This window comes from Oncorhynchus nerka, linkage group LG11 (genome assembly GCF_034236695.1).
Source record: "Oncorhynchus nerka isolate Pitt River linkage group LG11, Oner_Uvic_2.0, whole genome shotgun sequence".
Lineage (NCBI taxonomy): Eukaryota > Metazoa > Chordata > Actinopteri > Salmoniformes > Salmonidae > Oncorhynchus > Oncorhynchus nerka.
The window spans coordinates 17,909,318-17,931,814 of record NC_088406.1 but is presented as its reverse complement, the minus strand read 5'-3'; the positions used below and the strand labels follow the sequence as shown (position 1 = coordinate 17,931,814).

General features: G+C 44.2%; 1 pseudogene; it reads left to right on the top strand.

Annotated features, from left to right (window-relative positions):
* The first annotated feature begins 7,341 nt into the window (after nucleotides 1-7,341).
* The window catches only part of LOC135573948 (uncharacterized), a 230,215-nt pseudogene continuing 215,059 nt past the window's right edge, over nucleotides 7,342-22,497 (top strand).

Here is a 22,497-nt window from a genome sequence, read left to right as displayed (position 1 = left end):
GTGATAGATGAGCAGAAGATGATGTGCAAGTAGAGATACTGGGGTGCAAATGAGCAAATAAATAAATAGCAATATGGGGATGAGGTAGTTGAGTGGGCTATTTACAGATGGGCTGTGTACAGGTGCAGTGATCTGTAAGCTGCTCTGACTGCTGGTGCTTAAAGTTAATGAGTGAGATATAAGTCTTCAGCTTCAGTGATTTTTGCAATTCGTTCGAGTCATTGGCAGCAGAGAACTGGAAGGAAAGGCAGCCAAAGTGGGAGTTGCTTTGGGGGTGACCAGTGAAATATACCTGCTGGAGCGCGTGCTGCTATGGTGACCAGTGAGATATACCTGCTGCAGCGCGTGCTATAGGTGGTTGCTGCTATGGTGACCAGTGAGATATACCTGCTGGAGCGCGTGCTATGGGTGGGTGCTGCTATGGTGACCAGTGAGATATACCTGCTGGAGCGTGTGCTATAGGTGGTTGTTGCTATGGTGACCAGTGAGCTGAGATAAGGCGGGGCTTTACCTAGCAAAGACTTATAGATGACCTGGAGCCAGTGGGTTTGGCGACGAATACAAAGCGAGGGCCAGCCAACGAGAGCATACAGGTCGCAGTGGTGGGTGGTATATGGGGCTTTGGTGACAAAACGGATGGCACTGTGATAGATTACATTCAATTTGCTGAGTAGAGTGTTGGATGCTATTTTGTAAATGACATCGACGAAGTCAAGGATCGGTAGGATAGTCAGTTTTACGAGGGTATGTTTGGCAGCGTGAGTGAAGGAGGCTTTGTTGTGAAATAGGAAGCCATGGTGTATGGTGTATGGTGTATGTCTATCTTAAAACACAAATTACTGACGATATGAGTCACCAGTAATCCCTGGCCATTGGGATCTGACAGTGTATGGAGAAAGATCAGGCAGATTGCTCAAGATTGACTTTGAAATTGGACATTGGGAAATGCCTTCAAATCTGTCCACTAGGGGCAACAGTGAGCGCTGTTGCGATCTAGTAGGCTTGTGTTTTGCTAAGGCGCACAATTGGCCCAGCGTCGTCCAGGATTGGCCGGTGTAAGCTGTCAATATAAATAAGAATTTGTTCTTAAATGACTAAATAAAGGTTAAAGAAAAAATGCCTAAACTTAATGTTTTAAAAACATTAAAGGGACATTTCTAACATTTTCAGCTTCATATTCATCATATCCAGCACCACCCCAACATTGACATATGTGACAATGACACATTTCTATGTATTGTAGTAAAACGTATGGAGCAAAAGTTGTGTTTCCAATGACATCATCAATCAATTAGTAGGCAATTGGCTAAAATCACGTGCGCACGGATGATATAATTGGGAACACTTATTTTCCTCTATTTTCTTTACTAATAAAAATAGAAATGTGATATTGTCACATACTTTTGTATATATAGTGTATGTGGACACCCCTTCAGATGAGTGGATTCAGCTGTTTCAGCCTCACCCCGTTGATAAAAAGTATACAATAGAGAGTAATAGGATACGGCATGTGTCAAAATTGATTGATTGCTGACCTTATGACCTGATGACGTGTACTGAATATGTGCCCCCGCCCCGCCCCCCTGTTCGTGTGGTCATGTGTTAGAGGGTGTTTGAACTTTTGGGGCCCATGCCCCCCCTCCACCCCCCAGTTTTATCTCCCTTATGGTTGTTATCTATGAAGCAGGAATGTCTGGGGCTATAGATAGCGCTGGGACATAGGCATTATAAATGTCCAGAACAAGCCATTTTTAAGACCTGAATATGTGTGTGTGTGTGTGTGTGGGTGTGTGTGAGAAACAAGGAATGTGTGTGGGTGTGTGTGTGTGTTAGAAACAAGGTCCCTTGGGCATTGTGTCCATTTCAGGCTTTAAACAACAATTAAACAGCCATCTAAATAATGTTTCTTAGCCTAGTTTCCTATTGAGTTATCTTTATATGTACAGGCATAGAGCTTCCAGATGGCTCCAGCCTAAGGATTTTCAGTGCATGTACACACAGGGAGATTAGAACCCCAAAGAAAAGATCCTAAAGGTACTTTCAGATTCAGGTTTATCATGACAGCCGCTTTATGAAAGGCATTTACTTATGGCTAAACAGCTTCTACACAGCTTATTAATTAATGCTGTGGGATGAAATTAGGTGTTTCTAGGAGGTCTTAAACAGATCTACAGTGAAACAAACATGTACACTCTACACACATATTTATTGACTTTTAAAAAGACCACAGTAACATGACAGAATTTGTGCAAAGGCAACGAAATCTGCTAGGGGATATTAAATGTACAACAGTAGTATTCTGTAACAAGCAATACGTGTTAAACATAAGGGACATGCAATCATGACAGCCTCTTTATGAAAGGCCTTTACTTATGGCTAAACAGCTTCTACACAGCTTATTAATTAATGCTGTGGGATGAAATTAGGTGTTTCTAGGAGGTCTTAAACAGATCTACAGTGAAACAAACATGTACACTCTACACACATATTTATTGACTTTTAAAAAGACCACAGTAACATGACAGAATTTGTGCAAATGCGACGAAATCGGCTAGTAGATATTAAATGTACAACAGTAGTATTCGGTAACAAGCAATACGTGTTAAACATGAGGCACAGGCAATCATGACAGCCTCTTTATGAAAGGCCTTTAACTATGGCTAAACAGCTTCTACACATCTTATTCATTAATGATGTGGGCATACCCAGGATTTACAGGCAGGACGTTTGATCTACACAGGGAGTGAAAACTTACGGAGTTATGATGGAGCGGGCAAGCGTCTTTGAGTTGGTGAATTCGAAACGAATAATGGTCTTGTAGCTCCCTTCAGTAACCACGAACACAACCGTTCCATGATTTTAACTGGCGGCTTTATTCTGTAGTTTCAGTGAGAATTATCCCCTTCAGTGAGAACTATAAAGTAAATTAAAAATACAGTTAAGCACACTCTTACAACATTATCTTAGGAGTGACTTATTAGCTTGGTATAACTCTGAAGTGCTTACATACATAACAGTTTAACCGGCGTTATAACGGGTTCAGATTAAACACATGAATAAAGGAAAAAATACCTCATTGGCTGGTTATTACAGAAGGGAGGAAATCAAACTTCACACTTATTATTCCTGGCATGAATTCACACTTCATCCTAACATACACTCTTCAACCTTTATGAACTACACCCGATGACATGAAAACTTAGCTAACGCAGCGCAGGATTGCCTTCCCTACAAAAGTGTGTTGCTACAATAAGGATCCCCAGTTACAACAGTATTAGCTACGTAGTTCCGCTTGTATTATCATTTTCCCCGCACAGCTGACACATAAACAATACAAACAAAAGACAACGACATAACCTGTAAGTCTAACTGTCAGTTACAGGTCGGGGCTAACAGGACCCTTTATCTGTAAGAAATAGTAAACATTTTGGAATTATAACATGTGTTAAAATGTAGGTACTAAATATTTTGAATTAAATCACTGGTTTTAAAAATGTATCTCACGCTTTAACGATAGGGGAAGAGGTCATTTCATATTTCGTTTTAGGGGGGGTTATTAACTTTATGGAAAACAATATTCACACAAACAACACCGCTTAGAGCAGCTTGGAGATTATTAGCCATGTAAGCGGGGAGCAAAAAGAGCGGATTTAACCAACTCTGTACACCCGACACGGGGTATGATAACTCTGACGCGTACGTCTAATGATTATTGTAGATGTTTACAACTGAGGGAGTTGACAGTAGGTCAATGAGATGTATAAAGGCAAATTGACATAACGGACCTCAAAGACCAACAGCCTACTTAATAATATAGAATGCAGGGGTGTGTAATGAACATGTAACCATTATAAAACTAAAAAAAAATGTCTCGAAACACACACATAGTTAGGGACAGAACGTGGAGCATATACTTTAACACTGTTACCACAGCTTTAGCGCAAACCCACAGCCCCGAATATTTAGCTGCCAGGACAGATTAAAAAAGAGATGTGAATAAGGGAATCCCTCCTAATAGATATTTCTGAAGGCTACTGGACATAGGTGATTGGGAAGCGACTGTTAGACGTAGATTCTCAGAAGCAATTTATAGTCTTTCCTACAATGGTATGTTATAAAGTTTGTAATAATGTACAACTGTAGGTCTCCAATGTTTTTACATAAAAACACTAATGATGCATGTTTAAATAGTAGTACAATTTGGTAATTAATTCGAACATGTCTTTAAAAAGTTAGTACTATATATTTTGGGTCTTAAATCAATGGTTTTAAAACAGTATCTCACCCTTTAACGAAGGGAAAATGTCCTTTCCAGCCATCAACCACGTCTGTCACGAAGAAAAAAATACAGAAAATCCGGGTGCGTGCGTGCGTGAGTGTGCGGTACAACTGTAGGCCTCCAATGTTTTTACATAAAATACTAATGATTCTTGTTTAAATAGTAGTACAATTTGGTCATTAATTCTAACACGTCTTTAAAACGTATGTACTAAATATTTTGGAATTAAATCACTGGTTTAAAAAATGTATCTCACCCTTTAACGATAGGAAAATGTCCTTTCCCGACATCACCCCGGTCTGTCACGAAGAAAAAAGACACGGAAAATCAGGGTGCGTGCATGAGTGTGCGTGTGACGGAGCAGCAGGAGTGTGTGTGTGTGTGTGTGTGTGTGTGTGTTTGTTTCAAAAACAAAGGGTGTGGGTGTGTGTTCAACAGGGGCCCAAGCATGTAGCCCCATTCTATCTGTAGAGAATCGTTTGAAACCAAGGTGTGCACTATCATGCATAAGGCATGTCGAGATATCAGCCGACCACCCGGGGTTAAACATAGATACCTCTAATCTGCGGCCGGTGACCCCCCACCCCGGTTGCAGACAGAATGTCACGACATCCCCTCCTGTTGTTTGAATTCATAGCCTTTGTTCTCTAAACCAAATATCCTGTATCGGAGGAACCGATGAAGCAGACAGTATTAGGTCTTTTTGTATGAAAGGTCTACGAACGTTGGAACATCTACAACTATTGAAGATGCAAAAAGGGGTTTTCAGAAAAACATTTGGTTTGCAGATATGTATTATTATAAAAATAATATAACATTATTATCATAATCTAAAACACTTTAAAGGAGCTCTAATTCAAACATGAAAGGATATATATATATATATATATGATACGATTACCCACTTTAAAACTGTTGCTGCAAAATCACTTCTCAATGGGTGTACATTTCAAGCTTTCAACAACAATAAACCAACCAGCTCAATAATGTTTCTCAGACTTACACACTGTTGAGTTTTCCTAGTTAGTAAAGAAACAACCACTAAGTCAAAACTACACGAATTGCCATTATTTTAGTTAACAGCCACCCATGGTTGAATTTGGTACTTTTTCTTTGTACATGCACCAAGCCTCCAAGGGGGGTGACAACCGTATTCCTAATGAGAAATATAGTCTAATAAAACAAATGTCTGCATAATGAAAGACATGGAAACTGTAGCCAACAATGTATTTTGAGCTGTTTTAAACGGGGATATTGTCAGTAAGGTCACAAACTAACAATAGACAATAGTTATTGTGGGCGGTTTAGGGTTAAAATATAGGGGAAGGATCAGGAATGTTAGAGATTTGGTCACTGGGGCGATTTTGAAAGAGCGAGATTAGAACCACAAAGTAATAGGGTGGTAAGAGATCCTAAAGGTAATTTCATATTTCGGTTTAGGTGTTATTAACTTTATGGAAAACAATATTCCCACTATGTGGATTATAAACATGTACGTACATAGAGAGCCAACACATCAAGTATAACAGGGATGAGTGGGGATTCATAGTACAGCAGGAGGCTTCTGTAACCTGCAATACGTGTTAAATATGTTTTACATACATCCATGACTGAATGGTTTCACAAACTACCTTTAAAGATTTTGTAAGAAAGTTGTAACAGGCCTCATTCACCAGTCTAGAGATGAACCCAGAGACACCAAAAACATCAACGTTTAGACCAGCTTGGAGATTATTACCCATGTAAGGGGGGAGCAAAGATGACAACCGTATACCTAATGAGAAATATAGTCTAATAAAACAAATGTCGGCATAATGAAAGACATTTACATTTAAGTCATTTAGCAGACGCTCTAGACATGAAAACTGTAGCCAACAATGTATTTTGAGCTGTTTTAAACGGGGACATTGTCAGTAAGGTCACTGAGACTAACAATAGACAATAGTTATTGTGGGCGGTTTAGGGTTAAAATATATGGGAAGGATCAGGAATGTTAGAGATTTGGTCACTGGGGCAAAAGAGGGAGATTAGAACCACAAAGTAAGTAAACGTCCTGCCTGTAAATCCTGGGTATGCCCACATCATTAATGAATAAGATGTGTAGAAAACTGTTTAGCCATAAGTAAAGGCCTTTCATAAAGCAGCTGTCATGATTGCATGTCCCTTATGTTTAACACGTATTGCTTGTTACAGAATACTACTGTTGTACATTTAATATCCCCTAGCAGATTTCGTTGCCTTTGCACAAATTCTGTCATGTTACTGTGGTCTTTTTAAAAGTCAATAAATATGTGTGTAGAGTGTACATGTTTGTTTCACTGTAGATCTGTTTAAGACCTCCTAGAAACACCTAATTTCATCCCACAGCATTAATTAATAAGCTGTGTAGAAGCTGTTTAGCCATAAGTAAATGCCTTTCATAAAGCGGCTGTCATGATAAACCTGAATCTGAAAGTACCTTTAGGATCTTTTCTTTGGGGTTCTAATCTCCCCGTGTGTACATGCACTGAAAATCCTTAGGCTGGAGCCATCTGGAAGCTCTGTGCCTGTACATATAAAGAGAACTCAATAGGAAACTAGGCTGAGAAACAGTATTTAGATGGCTGTTTAATTGTTGTTTAAAGCCTGAAATGGACACAATGCCCAAGGGACCTTGTTTCTAACACACACACACACCCACACACATTCCTTGTTTCTCACACACACCCACACACACCCACACACACACACACATATTCAGGTCTTAAAAATGGCTTGTTCTGGACATTTATAATGCCTATGTCCCAGCGCTATCTATAGCCCCAGACATTCCTGCTTCATAGATAACAACCATAAGGGAGATAAAACTGGGGGTGGAGGGGGGGCATGGGCCCCAAAAGTTCAAACACCCTCTAACACATGACCACACGAACAGGGGGGGCGGGGCGGGGGCACATATTCAGTACACGTCATCAGGTCATAAGGTCAGCAATCAATCAATTTTGACACATGCCGTATCATATTACTCTCTTACAATCGAGCACACAGCCATGCAATCTCCAAAGACAAACATTGGCAGTAGAATGGCCTTACTGAAGAGCTCAGTGACTTTTAACGTGGCACCGTCACAGGATGCCACCTTTCCAACAAGTCAGTTGGTCAAATTTCTGCCCTGCTAGAGCTGCCCCGGTCAACTGTAAGTGCTGTTATTGTGAAGTGGAAACGTGTAGGAGCAACAACAGCTCAGCTACGAAGTGGGAGGCTACATAAGCTCACAGAACTATGGCCCCACAGCCGCACACACAGCCTAAAATCACCATGTGCAATGCCAAGCGTCGGCTGAGAATGGTATCTCTCTCTAAACCTTAAAACCAGAATAATCTATTTTCTCTCTCTCTCTCTCAATTCAATTCAATTCAAGGGCTTTATTGGCATGGGAAACATGTGTTAACATTGCCAAAGCAAGTGAGGTAGATAATATATAAAGTGAATATATAAAGTGAAATAAACAATAAAAATGTACAGTAAACATCACACATACAGAAGTTTCAAAACAATAAAGACATTACAAATGTCATATTATATATATATACAGTGTTTTAACAATGTACAAATGGTAAAGGACACAAGATAAAATAAACAAGCATAGATATGGGTTGTATTTACAATGGTGTGTGTTTGTAAGTCGCTCTGGATAAGAGCGTCTGCTAAATGACTTAAATGTAATGTAAATGTGTTCTTCACTGGTTGCCCTTTTCTCGTGGCAACAGGTCACAAATCTTGCTGCTGTGATGGCACACTGGAATTTCACCCAGTAGATATGGGAGTTTTTCAAAATTGGATTTGTTTTCGAATTCTTTGTGGATCTGTGTAATCTGAGGGAAATATGTCTCTCTAATATGGTCATACATTGGGCAGGAGGTTAGGAAGTACAGCTCAGTTTCCACGTCACTTTGTGGGCAGTGAGCACATAGCCTGTCTTCTCTTGAGAGCCATGTCTGCCTACGGCGGCCTTTCTCAATAGCAAGGCTATGCTCACTGAGTCTGCACATGGTCAAAGCTTTCCTTAATTTTGGGTCAGTCACAGTGGTCAGGTATTCTGCCTCTATGTACTCTCTGTTTAGGGCAAAATAGCATTCTAGTTTGCTCTGTTTTCTTGTTAATTCTTTCCAATGTGTAATTATCTTTTTGTTTTCTTATAATTTGGTTGGGTCTAATTGTGTTGCTGTCCTGGGGCTCTGTGGGGTGTGTTTGTGAGCAGAGCTGCAGGAGTTGTTGTAACGGTTTTCTTCCACTGAAGGAGAGGAGGACCAAAAAGCAGCGTGGTTAGTGTTCAACATCTTTAATATAGACGATCAACGAGAACACTACACAATACAAAACAACAAACGTGAAAACCGAAAAAGTCCTATCTGGTGCAATGACACAAAGACAGAAGACAATCACCCACAAAATACCCAAAGAACATGGCTGCCTAAATATGGTTCCCAATCAGAGACAACGATAAACACCTGCCTCTAATTGAGAACCAATCTAGGCAACCATAGACTTACAAAACCCCTAGACTAGGGAACACCCCATAAACATACAAAACCCCTAGACCAGGCAAAACACATAAATCCCCCATGTTACACCCTGACCTAACCAAAATAATAAAGAAAACAAAGATAACTAAGGTCAGGGCGTGACAGTTGTGAACCGTTTTTGTTGGTTATGTTGTCATAGTTGTGTCTAGGTGGGGCATGAGGGAATGCTGTCACCTCCAGTTAGGTGTTTTTCTCCCTGTGTGCTGAGGGTGTCAGGTTCTTGTCCGGTTCTGGCATTTAGGTCGCCACAGACTAGTTCATGTCCCTGGGCCTTGAAATGGTTGATTTTCCCCTCCAGGATGGAGAAGCTGTCTTCCTTAAAGTATGGGGATTCTAGTGGGGAGATATAGGTAGCACACAGGAATACATTTTTCTCTGTGAAGATCATTTCCTTTTGAATTTCTAGCCAAATGTAAAAATGTTCCTTTTTTGATTAATTTAATACAGTGAGTTAGATCTGCTCTATAACAAATTAACATACCCCCTGCGTCCCTTCCCTGTTTTGATTAATTTAATACAGTGAGTTAGATCTGCTCTATAACAAATTAGCATACCCCCTGCATCCCTTCCCTGTTTCACACCTGGTAGTTTGGTGGATGGGACGACCAGCTCTCTGTAACCTAGAGGACAACCAGTTGGTCCATGTCCTCTATACCAGGTTTCTTGTAGGATGACAATGTCTGTATTTCTGATTTATGTGGTAGTTCAGGTTTAGGTTCCTGCTCTTTAGGCCAAAGGCAGATGACCTCATGCCTTGGATATTCCAGGATGAGATAGTGAAGGTTTTGTGTTCCTGCTCTTTAGGCCAAAGGCAGATGACCTCATGCCTTGGATATTCCAGGATGAGATAGTGAAGGTTTTGTGTTCCTGCTCTTTAGGCCAAAGGCAGATGACCTCATGCCTTGGATATTCCAGGATGAGATAGTGAAGGTTTTGTGTTCCTGCTCTTTAGGCCAAAGGCAGATGACCTCAGGCTTTGGATATTCCAGGATGAGATAGTGAAGGTTTTGTGTTCCTGCTCTTTAGGCCAAAGGCAGATGACCTCAGGCTTTGGATATTCCAGGATGAGATAGTGAAGGTTTTGTGTTCCTGCTCTTTAGGCCAAAGGCAGATGACCTCGGGCTTTGGATATTCCAGGATGAGATAGTGAAGGTTTTTTGTTCCTTAAAGTGTTCAATGTTGTTGGTCGTGTGGTTTGGCCTCAGACCAGTAAGTGTGAGCAGAGCCTGCTGAGCATCTGGTACATGCCATAGGCTTGTGCTTCCTCTCTCTTCCTCTCTACCTACCTCTCTCTCTACCTCTACCTCTCTCTACCTACCTCTCTCTCTACCTCTCTCTCTCTACCTCTCTCTCTCTCTACCTCTCTCTCTACCTCTACCTCTCTCTACCTACCTCCCTCTACCTCTCTCTCTACCTCTACCTCTCTCTCTACCTCCTCTCTCCCTCTCTCAACCCCTCTCTCTACCTACCTTTCTCTCTACCTCTCTTTCTCTACCTCTACCTCTCTCTACCTACCCTCTCTCCCTCTCTCAACCTCTACCTCTCTCTCTACCTCTCTCCCTCTCTCAACCTCTACCTCTCTCTCTACCTCTACCTCTCTCCCTCTCTCAACCTCTACCTCTCTCTCTACCTCTACCTCTCTCCCTCTCTCAACCTCTACCTCTCTCTACCTACCTCTCTCTCTCTACCTCTCTCACTCTACCTCTACCTCTCTCTCTACCTCTACCTCTCTCCCTCTCTCTACCTCTACCTCTCTCTACCTACCTCTCTCTCTCTCTACCTCTCTCTCTCTACCTCTACCTCTCTCTCTACCTCTACCTCTCTCTCTACCTCTACCTCTCTCCCTCTCTCAACCTCTACCTCTCTCTACCTACCTCTCTCTCTACCTCTCTCTCTCTACCTCTACCTCTCTCTCTCTCTACCTCTCTCTCTACCCTTCTCTACCTCTCTCTACCTACCTCTCTCTCTCTCTACCTCTACCTCTCTCTACCTCTACCTCTCTCTACCTACCTCTCTCTCTACCTCTACCTCTCTCTACCTACCTCTCTCTACCTACCTCTCTCTCTACCTCTACCTCTCTCTACCTACCTCTCTACCTCTACCTCTCTCTACCTACCTCTCTCTCTACCTCTCTACCTCTACCTCTCTCTACCTACCTCTTTCTCTACCTCTCTCTCTACCTCTAACTCTTTCTTTACATCTCTACCTCTCTCTACATCTCTACCTCTCTCTATCTACCTCTCTCTACCTCTATCTCTCTACCTCTACCACTCTCTACCTCTCTCCCTCTACCTCTCTCTCTACCTCTACCTCTCTTTCTACCTCTCTCTACCTACCTCTCTCTCTACCTCTCTCTACCGCTCTACCTCTACCTCTCTCTCTACCTCTCTCTCTACCTCTACCTCTCTCTACCTACCTCTCTCTCTACCTCTCTACCTCTACCTCTCTCTCTACCTCTACCTCTCTCTACCTACCTCTCTCTCTACCTCTCTATCTACCTCTCTACCTCTACCTCTCTCTCTCTCTCTCTCTACCTCTACCTCTCTCTACCTCTACCTCTCTTTCTACCTCTCTCTCTACCTCTCTACCTCTACCTCTCTCTCTACCTCTCTCTCTACCTCTCTCTGCCTCTCTCTCTCTACCTCTCTCTCTATCTCTCTCTTGCTCTCTACCTCTCTCTCTACCTATCTCTACCTACCTCTCTCTACCTCTCTCTACCTACCTCTCTCTACCTCTCTACTTCTCTCTCTCTACCTCTCTCTCTACCTCTACCTCTCTTTCTACCTCTCTCTACCTACCTCTCTCTCTCTACCTCTCTCTACCGCTCTACCTCTACCTCTACCTCTCTCTCTACCGCTCTACCTCTACCTCTCTCTCTACCTCTCTACCTCTACCTCCCTCTCTCTACTTCTACCTCTCTCTCTACCTCTACCTCTCTCTCCCTCTACCTCTCTCTACCTCTTTCTACCTCTACCACTACCTCTAATTCTCTACCTCTACCGCTCTCTCTACCTCTCTCTCTCTACCTCTCTCTCTCTACTTCTACCTCTCTCTCTACCTCTACCTCTCTCTCTACCTCTACCTCTCTCCCTCTCTCAACCTCTACCTCTCTCTACCTACCTCTCTCTCTACCTCTCTCTCTCTACCTCTACCTCTCTCTCTCTCTACCTCTCTCTCTACCCTTCTCTACCTCTCTCTACCTACCTCTCTCTCTCTCTACCTCTACCTCTCTCTACCTCTACCTCTCTCTACCTACCTCTCTCTCTACCTCTACCTCTCTCTACCTACCTCTCTCTACCTACCTCTCTCTCTACCTCTACCTCTCTCTACCTACCTCTCTCTCTACCTCTACCTCTCTCTACCTACCTCTCTCTACCTCTACCTCTCTCTACCTACCTCTCTCTACCTACCTCTCTCTCTACCTCTACCTCTCTCTACCTACCTCTTTCTCTACCTCTCTCTCTACCTCTAACTCTCTCTTTACATCTCTACCTCTCTCTACATATCTACCTCTCTCTATCTACCTCTCTCTACCTCTATCTCTCTACCTCTACCACTCTCTACCTCTCTCCCTCTACCTCTCTCTCTACCTCTACCTCTCTTTCTACCTCTCTCTACCTACCTCTCTCTACCGCTCTACCTCTACCTCTCTCTCTACCTCTCTCTACCGCTCTACCTCTACCTCTCTCTCTACCTCTCTACCTCTACCTCTCTCTCTACCTCTACCTCTCTCTACCTACCTCTCTCTCTACCTCTCTATCTACCTCTCTACCTCTACCTCTCTCTCTCTACCTCTACCTCTCTCTACCTCTACCTCTCTTTCTACCTCTCTCTACCTCTCTACCTCTACCTCTCTCTCTACCTCTCTCTGCCTCTCTACCTCTACCTCTCTCTCTACCTCTCTCTCTACCTCTCTCTCTCTACCTCTCTCTCTACCTCTCTCTCTACCTCTACCTCTCTTTCTACCTCTCTCTACCTACCTCTCTCTCTCTACCTCTCTCTACCGCTCTACCTCTACCTCTACCTCTCTCTCTACCGCTCTACCTCTACCTCTCTCTCTACCTCTCTACCTCTACCTCCCTCTCTACCTCTACCTCTACCTCTCTATCTACCTCTCTCTCTCTACTTCTACCTCTCTCTCTACCTCTACCTCTCTCTCCCTCTACCTCTCTCTACCTCTTTCTACCTCTACCACTACCTCTAATTCTCTACCTCTACCGCTCTCTCTACCTCTCTCTCTACTTCTACCTCTCTCTCCCTCTACCTCTCTCTACCTCTTTCTACCTCTACCACTACCTCTAATTCTCTACCTCTACCGCTCTCTCTACCTCTCTCTCTACTTCTACCTCTCTCTCTACCTCTACCTCTCTCTCTCTCTCTCTCTCTCTCTCTCTCTCTCTCTCTCTCTCTCTCTCTCTCTACCTCTACCTCTCTCTAACTCTACCTCTCTCTACCTCTACCTCTCTCTACCTACCTCTCTCTACCTCTCTCTACCTCTACCACTACCTCTAATTCTCTACCTCTACCTCTCTCTACCTCTAACTATCTCTACCTCTCTCTCCAGGGGTAATATATTAGCGGTGAGGGGATGGAGGTCGGCAAACAGATTGAACTGATATAATTAATCACATATGCAAACCAGGAGCGTGACCGATATGCAAAACCATCATGAATTATACATGGTATTAGTGTATTTGGGCCACTGTGTGTGTGTGTGGGTGGGATTATATGTGTCATTATGTTTATACATTGAATAAAACAGATCTGGCTGAGTTACAGTTCATATACAGTACATTCGGAAAGTATTCAGACCCCTTGACTTTTTTCCACATTTTGTTACGTTACAGCCTTATTCTAAAATGGATGAAATCGTTTTTTTACCTCATAAATCTACACACAATACCCCCTAATGACATCACAATACCCCCTAATGACATCACAATACCCCATAATGACATCACAATACCCCATAATGACAAAGAAAAAACAGGTTTTTAGAAATGTTTGACAATTTATTGAAAATCTAAAACTGAAATATCACATTTCCATAATTATTCAGACTCTTAACTCAGTACTTTGTTGAAGCATTTTTGGCAGCGATTACAGCCTCGAGTCTTGGGTTTGACGCTATAAGCTTGGCACACCTGTATTTGGAGAGTTTCTCCCATTCTTCTCTGCAGATCCTCTCTCATGCTCTGTCAGGTTGGATGGGGAGCGTTGCTGCACAGCTATTTTCAGGTCTCTCCAGAGATGTTAGATCGGGTTCAAGTCCGGGCTCTGGCTGGGCCACTCAAGGACATTCAGAGACTTGTCCCGAAGCCACTCCTGTGTTGTCTTGGCTGTGTGCTTAGGGTCGTTGTCCTGTTGAAAGGTGAAGAGATTCTGAGAGCCCTGGGGCAGGTTTTCATCAACGATGTTAATGTACTTTGCTCCGTTCATCTTTCACTAGATCCTGACAAGGTGCACTTGTATAATGATCATGCTGTTGATAAGCAACTTCCTGATATGCCACACCTGCCAGGTGGATGGATTATCTTGGCAAAAGACAAATGCTCACTAAAAGGGATGTAAACTAATTTGTGCCCAAAATTTGAGAGAAATACATTTTTGTGCGTATGGAACATTTCTGGGATATTTTATTTCAGCTCATGGAACATGGGACCAACACTTACGTTTATATTTTGTTAAGTGTGTATAACTGATCTCTCATAGTAACACTCTCAATGGAGTTGCAAAGTGCAGGTGTTTGACTGATTTTCGAACACACACATGCGCGCGCACACACACACAAACACAGACACACACACACAAACACAGTCACACAAACACACACACACACACGAACACACACACACACACACAAACACAGACACACACACACAAACACACAAACACACACACACACACACACACACAAACACGTCTGACACCAGACATCATTAGACAGTGAGGCACCAGGCCACATAATGATATTGTCGTCCTGTGTGGTTGTAGATCATGCAATTACCATAAAACACGCATGTGCTTGATGTGTTTTACAGCAGCGCTGACACGCATAGTGATTACATTCTGTCACGCCTGCTTTAGGTTGACACACACACACAGTACAGGTGGTCAAACGGTGACAGCTCGTCACAGCATCATGTGGTGCGCCAGGTAAGCAGGCCGCTGTACAGTACAGGTGGTCAAACGGTGACAGCTCGTCACAGTATCATGTGGTGCGCCAGGTAAGCAGGCCGCAGTAATTCCAGTTATTTTCCATTCCGAACGAGAGCAGAACGATTCCTGGAAAAATGTATGAAATCACCTCTCTCAAATTGCTCCAGAGATGCTGTGGAGATACACCGGGCCTGAAAACACACTCACACGCTCTGCCTCACACACATGTATGGTCTGTCTGTGCTCTAACAGTCCCTGAAGAGTTTCTGTCTCACAGGAATCAATGACAGATCAAATGAAAGAGGAGACTCTAGAGAGAAAAGACTAAAACACCAATACAAATATAGATTCTCTCAGATATTCTATCCATCTATCAGACTTTTATGGTTTTATTATTTTGTATGTCACACAAACACACAAATACTAACACACACACACAAATTGATGTGCTCTTGTGTTGATTGATGGCAACATGTTGCCCCTTAATCTTGATGTCTGCTTGATGTTGATGTCTGCAACACTGACATGTAGCTATCGAGCCATGATTCCAACTTCTGCCACCACTCCCTTACTCTCTCTCTACCTTCTCCATTACCCTCTCTCTACCTCCTCCATTACCCTCTCTCTTCCTCATCCATTACCCTCTCTCTACCTTCTCCATTACCCTCTCTCTACCTCCTCCATTACCATCTCTCTACCTTCTCCATTACCCTCTCTCTTCCTCCTCCATTACCCTCTCTCTGCCTTCTCCATTACCCTCTCTACCTCCTCCATTACCCTCTCTATTCCTCCTCCATTACCCTCTCTCTACCTTCTCCCTTACTCTCTCTCTACCTTCTCCATTACCCTCTCTCTACCTCCTCCATTACCCTCTCTCTTCCTCCTCCATTACCCTCTCTCTACCTTATCCATTACCCTCTCTCTGCCTTCTCCCTTACTCTCTCTCTACCTCCTCCATTACCCTCTCTCTTCCTCCTCCATTACCCTCTCTCTACCTTCTCCATTACCCTCTCTACCTTCTACCTCTCTCTCTACCTCTACCTCTACTCTCTCTCTACCTCTCTCCATTACCATCTCTCTACCTCCTCCATTACCATCTCTCTACCTCCTCCATTACCCCTCCTCTACCTCCTCCATTACCATCTCTCTACCTCCTCCATTACCATCTCTCTCTCTCCCTCTACCCTCTCTCCTACCTCCTTACCCTATCTCTACCTTCTCCATTACCATATCTCCTACCTATCCTCCATTACCCTCTACCTCTCTACCTTCTCAATTACCCTCTCTCTTCCTCCTCCATTACCCTCTCTCTACCTTCTCCATTACCCCATATCTCCTCCTCCTCCATTACCCTCTCTCTACCTCCTCCATTACCTCTCTCTTCCTCCTCCATTACCCTCTCTCTACCTTCTCCATTACCCTCTCTCTACCTTCTCCTTACTCTCTCTCTACCTTCTCCACCTACCCCTCTCTCTACCTCTCCATTACCCTCTCTCTACCTCCTCCATCTACCCTCTCTCTACCTTCTCCATTACCCTCTCTCTACCTTCTCCCTTACCTCTCTCTCTACCTCTCTCCATTACCCTCTCTCTTCCTCCTCCATTACCTCTCTCTACCTCCTCTCCATTACCCTCTCTACCTTCTCCATTACCTCTCTCTACCTCCTCCATTACCCTCTCTCTACCTCCTCCATTACCCTCTCTCTACCTCTCTCCATTACCCTCTCTCTACCTCTCCATTACCCCTCTCTCTCTACCTCCTCCATTACCCTCTCTCTACCTTCTCCATTACCCTCTCTCTACCTCCTCCATTACCCTCTCTCTACCTTCTCCATTACCCTCTCTCTACCTCCTCCATTACCCTCTCTCTACCTCCTCCATTACCCTCTCTCTTCCTCCTCCATTACCCTCTCTCTACCTTCTCCATTACCCTCTCTCTACCTTCTCCCTTACTCTCTCTCTACCTTCTCCATTACCCTCTCTCTACCTCCTCCATTACCATCTCTCTACCTCCTCCATTACCATCTCTACCTCTCCTTACCCCCTCTCTACCTCCTCCATTACCATCTCTCTTCTCCTCCATTACCATCTCTCTACCTCCTCCATTACCTCTCTCTACCTTCTCCATTACCCTCTCTACCTACCTCTCTCCATTACCCTCTCTCTACCTCCTCCCCTACTCTACCTCTCTTACCCTCCTCCATTACCCTCTCTCTACCTCCTCCATTACCTCTCTCTCTACCTCCTCTCTCACCCTCTCTCTACCTCTCCATTACCCTCTCTCTACCTTCTCCATCTCTCTCTCTACCTCTCTCCATTACCCTCTCTCCTCTCTCTACCTCCTCCACCTCTACCCTCTCTCTACCTTCTCCTCCTTACTCTCTCTCTACCTCTCTCCATTACCCTCTCTCCTCTTCTCCTTACCCTCTCTTCCTCCTCCATTACCCTCTCTCTTCCTCTCTCCATTACCCTCTCTCTACCTTCTCCTCTACTCTCTCTCTCCTCTCTCTCCTCTCTTTACCTCTCTCTCTACTCTCACCTCTCTCTAACTCTACCTCTCTCTACCTCCTCCATTACCCTCTCTCCTCTCTCTATTACCTCTCTCTACCTCTCCATTACCTCTATCTACCTCCTCCATTACCCTCTCTCTACCTTCTCCCTTACTCTCTCTCTACCTACCTCTCCTCTCTCTACCTCTCTCTACCTCTCTACCTCTAATTCTCTCCACCTCTCTCCTCTAATCTCTCTACCTCTCTTACCCGGCAAACAGATTGAACTGATATAATTAATCACATATGCAAACCAGGATCTGACTTATGCAAAACCATCATGAATTATACATGGTATTAGTGTATTTGGGCCACTGTGTGTGTGTGTGGGTGGGATTATATGTGTCATTATGTTTATACATTGAATAAAACAGATCTGGCTGAGTTACAGTTCATATACAGTACATTCGGGAAAGTATTCAGACCCCTTGACTTTTTTCCACATTTTGTTACGTTACAGCCTTATTCTAAAATGGATGAAATCGTTTTTACCTCATAAATCTACACACAATACCCCTAATGACATCCAATACCCCCTAATGACATCACAATACCCCATAATGACATCTCCTACCCCATAATGACAAAGAAAAAAACAGGTTTTTAGAAATGTTTGACAATTTATTGAAAATCTCTGAAATATCACATTTCCATAATTATTCAGACTCTTAACTCAGTACTTTGTTGAAGCCTTTTTACCAGCGATCTCAGCCTCGAGTCTTGGGTTTCCTATAATTGGCACACCTGTATTTATTTCTCCCATTCTTCTCTACCAGATCCTCTCTCATGCTCTGTCAGGTTGGATGGGGAGCGTTCTGCACAGCTATTTTCAGGTCTCTCCAGAGATGTTAGATCGGGTTCAAGTCCGGGCTCTGGCTGGGCCACTCAAGGACATTCAGAGACTTGTCCCATCCAAGCCACTCCTGTGTTGTCTTGGCTGTGTACCTTAGGGTCGTTGTCCTGTTGAAAGGTGAAGAGATTCTGAGAGCCCTGGGGCAGGTTTTCATCAACGATGTTAATGTACTTTGCTCCGTTCATCTTTCACTAGATCCTGACTGCACTTGTATAATGATCATGCTGTTGATAAGCCTTCCTGATATGCCACACCTGCCAGGTGGATGGATTATCTTGGCAAAGACAAATGCTCACTAAAAGGGATGTAAACTAATTTGTGCCCAAAATTTGAGAGAAATACATTTTTGTGCGTCTGGAACATTTCTGGGATATTTTATTTCAGCTCATGGAACTGGGACCAACCTTCGTTTATATTTTGTTAAGTGTATAACTGATCTCTCTAGTAACACTCTCAATGGAGTTGCAAAGTGCAGGTGTTTGACTGATTTTCACACACACATGCTCCTCCACACACACAAACACAGATTACCTCTCACAAACACAGTCACACAAACACACACACACACACGAACACACACACACACACACAAACACAGACACACCTCACAAACACACAAACCATCACACTACCACACACAAACACGTCTACCAGACATCATTAGACAGTGAGGCACCAGGCCACATAATGATATTTCTCCTGTGTGGTTGTAGATCTCAATTACCATAAAACTCTCTACCTTTGATCCTTTTACAGCCTCCTGACACGCATAGTGATTACATTCTTCACGCCTGCTTTAGGTTGACACACACTCACAGTACAGGTGGTCAAGCGGTGACAGCTCGTCACAGCATCATGTGGTGCGCCAGGTCAGGCCGCTGTCCAGTACAGGTGGTCAAGCGGTGACAGCTCGTCACCTCCTCATTACGCCTCTCTCAGTAATTCCAGTTATTTTCCATTCTCCAGAGCAGAACGATTCCTGGAAAAATGTCATGAAATCCCTCTCTCAAATTGCTCCAGAGATGCTGTCTACCTCGGGCCTGAAAACACACTCACACGCTCTGCCTCACACATGTATGGTCTGTCTGTGCTCTAACAGTCCCTGAAGAGTTTCTGTCTCACAGGAATCAATGACAGATCAAATGAAAGAGGAGACTCTAGAGAGAAAAGACTAAAACACCAATACAAATATAGATTCTCTCAGATATTCTATCCATCTATCAGACTTTTATGGTTTTATTATTTCTCTGTCCTCCTCCAAATACTAACACACACACACAAATTGATGTGCTCTTGTGTACCTCCTGGCAACATGTTGCCCCTTAATCTTGATGTCTGCTTGATGTTGATGTCTGCAACACTGACATGTACTATCTCCATGATTCCAACTTCTGCCACCACTCCTTACTCTCTCTCTACCTTCTCCATTACCCTCTCTCTACCTCCTCCATTACCCTCTCTCTTCCTCATCCATTACCCTCTCTCTACCTTCTCCATTACCCTCTCTCTACCTCCTCCATTACCCATCTCTACCTTTCTCCATTACCCTCTCTCTCCTCCTCCATTACCCTCTCTCCATTACCCTCTCTCTCCATTACCCTCTCTCTACCTTCTCCATTACCTCTCTCTACCTTCTCCATTACCCTCTCTCTCTCCTCCTCCTCCATTACCCTCTCTCTACCTCCTCCATTACCCTCTCTCTACCTCCTCCATTACCCTCTCTCTACCTCCTCCATTACCCTCTCTCTCCTCCTCCATTACTCTCTCTCTACCTCCTCCATTACCCTCTCTCTACCTTCTCTCCATTACCTCTCTCTACCTCCTCCATTACCCTCCATCTCTCTCCTACCTCTCTCCCTCCATTACCTCTCTCTACCTTCTCCATTACCCTCTCTCTCCTCCTCCATTACCATCTCTCTCCTCCTCCATTACCCTCTCTCTTCCTCCTCCATTACCCTCTCTCTACCTTCTCCATTACCCTCTCTCCTCCTCCATTACCTCTCTCTCCTCCTCCATTACCCTCTCTCTACCTCCTCCATTACTCTCTCTCTACCTTCTCCTATCTCTACCTCTCCTACCTCATCCTATATTTACCCTCTCATCCTCCTCCATTACCCTCTCTACCTCCTCATTACCCTCTCTACCTCTCTACCTCTCTCTACCTTCTCCATTACCCTCTCTCTTCCTCCTCCATTACCCTCTCTCTACCTCCTCCATTACCATTCTCTCTCTACCTCCTCCATTACCCTCTCTCTACCTCCTCCATTACCCTCTCTCTACCTTCTCCATTACCCTCTCTCTACCTCCTCCATTACCTCTCTCTACCTCCTCCATTACTCTCTCTACCTTCTCCATTACCCTCTCTCTACCTCCTCCATTACCCTCTCTCTTCCTCCTCCATTACCCTCTCTCTACCTCTCCATTACCCTCTCTCTACCTCCTCCATTACCCTCTCTCTACCTTCTCCATTACCCTCTCCTCCTCCTCCATTACCATCTCTCTACCTCCTCCATTACCCTCTCTCTACCTCCTCCATTACCCTCTCTCTACCTCCTCCATACCATCTCTCCCTCTCCTCTCTCTCCTCCTCCATTACCCTCTCTCTTCCTCTCCATTACCCTCTCTCTACCTTCTCCATTACCCTCTCTCTACCTTCTCCCTTACTCTCTCTCTACCTTCTCCATTACCCTCTCTCTACCTCCTCCATTACCATCTCTCTACCTCCTCCATTACCATCTCTCTACCTCCTCCATTACCCTCTCTCTACCTCCTCCATTACCCTCTCTCTTCCTCCTCCATTACCCTCTCTCTACCTTCTCCATTACCCTCTCTCTACCTTCTCCATTACCTCTCTCTACCTTCTCCATTACCATCCCTCTCTCATTACCCTCCTCCTCCTCCATTACCATCTCTCTCCCTCCTCCATTACCATCACTCTACCTCCTCCATTACCCTCTCTCTACCTCCTCCATTACCATCTCTCTACCTTCTCCATTACCCTCTCTCTACCTTCTCCATTACCATCTCTCTACCTCCTCCATTACCCTCTCTCTCCTCCTCCATTACCCTCTCTCTACCTCCTCCATTACCCTCTCTCTTCCTCCTCCATTACCCTCTCTCTACCTCCTCCATTACCCTCTCTCTACCTTCTCCATTACCCTCTCTCTTCCTCCTCCATTACCCTCTCTCTACCTTCCTCCATTACCCTCTCTCTACCTCCTCCATTACCATCTCTCTACTCCTCCATTACCCTGTCTCTCCTACCTCCTCCATTACCCTCTCTCTTCCTCCTCCATTACCCTCTCTCTACCTCCTCCCATTACCCTCTCTCTACCTTCTCCATTACCTCTCTCTACCTTCTCCATTACATCTCTCTCTACCTCCTCCATTACCTCTCTCTACCTTCTCCATTACCCTCTCTCTTCCTCCTCCATTACCATCTCTCTACCTTCTCCATTACCATCTCTCTTCCTCCTCCATTACCCTCTCTCTCCTCCTCCATTACCCTCTCTCTTCCTCCTCCATTACCTCTCTCTACCTTCTCCATTACCCTCTCTCTTACCTTCTCCATTACCCTCTCTCTACCTTCTCCATTACCCTCTCTCTCTCCTCCATTACTCTCTCTCTACCTTCTCCATTACCATCTCTCTTCCTCCTCCATTACCCTCTCTCTCTTCCTCCTCCATTACCCCTCTCTTCCTCCTCCATTACCCTCTCTTACCTCCTCCATTACCCTCTCTCTACCTTCTCCATTACCCTCTCTCTACCTCCTCCATTACCCTCTATCTACCTTCTCCATTACCATCTCTCTCCTCCTCCATTACCATCTCTCTACCTCCTCCATTACCATCTCTCTCCCTCCTCCTACCCTCTCTCTACCTCCTCCATTACCCTCTCTCTTCCTCCTCCATTACCCTCTCTCTACCTTCTCCATTACCCTCTCTAAACCTCCTCCATTACCCTCTCTATTCCTCCTCCATTACCCTCTCTTACCTTCTCCATTACCCTCTCTCTACCATTCTCCATTACCTTTAGGGTCCCTCTCTCTACCTCCTCCATTACCTCTCTCTTCCTCCTCCATTACCCTCTCTCT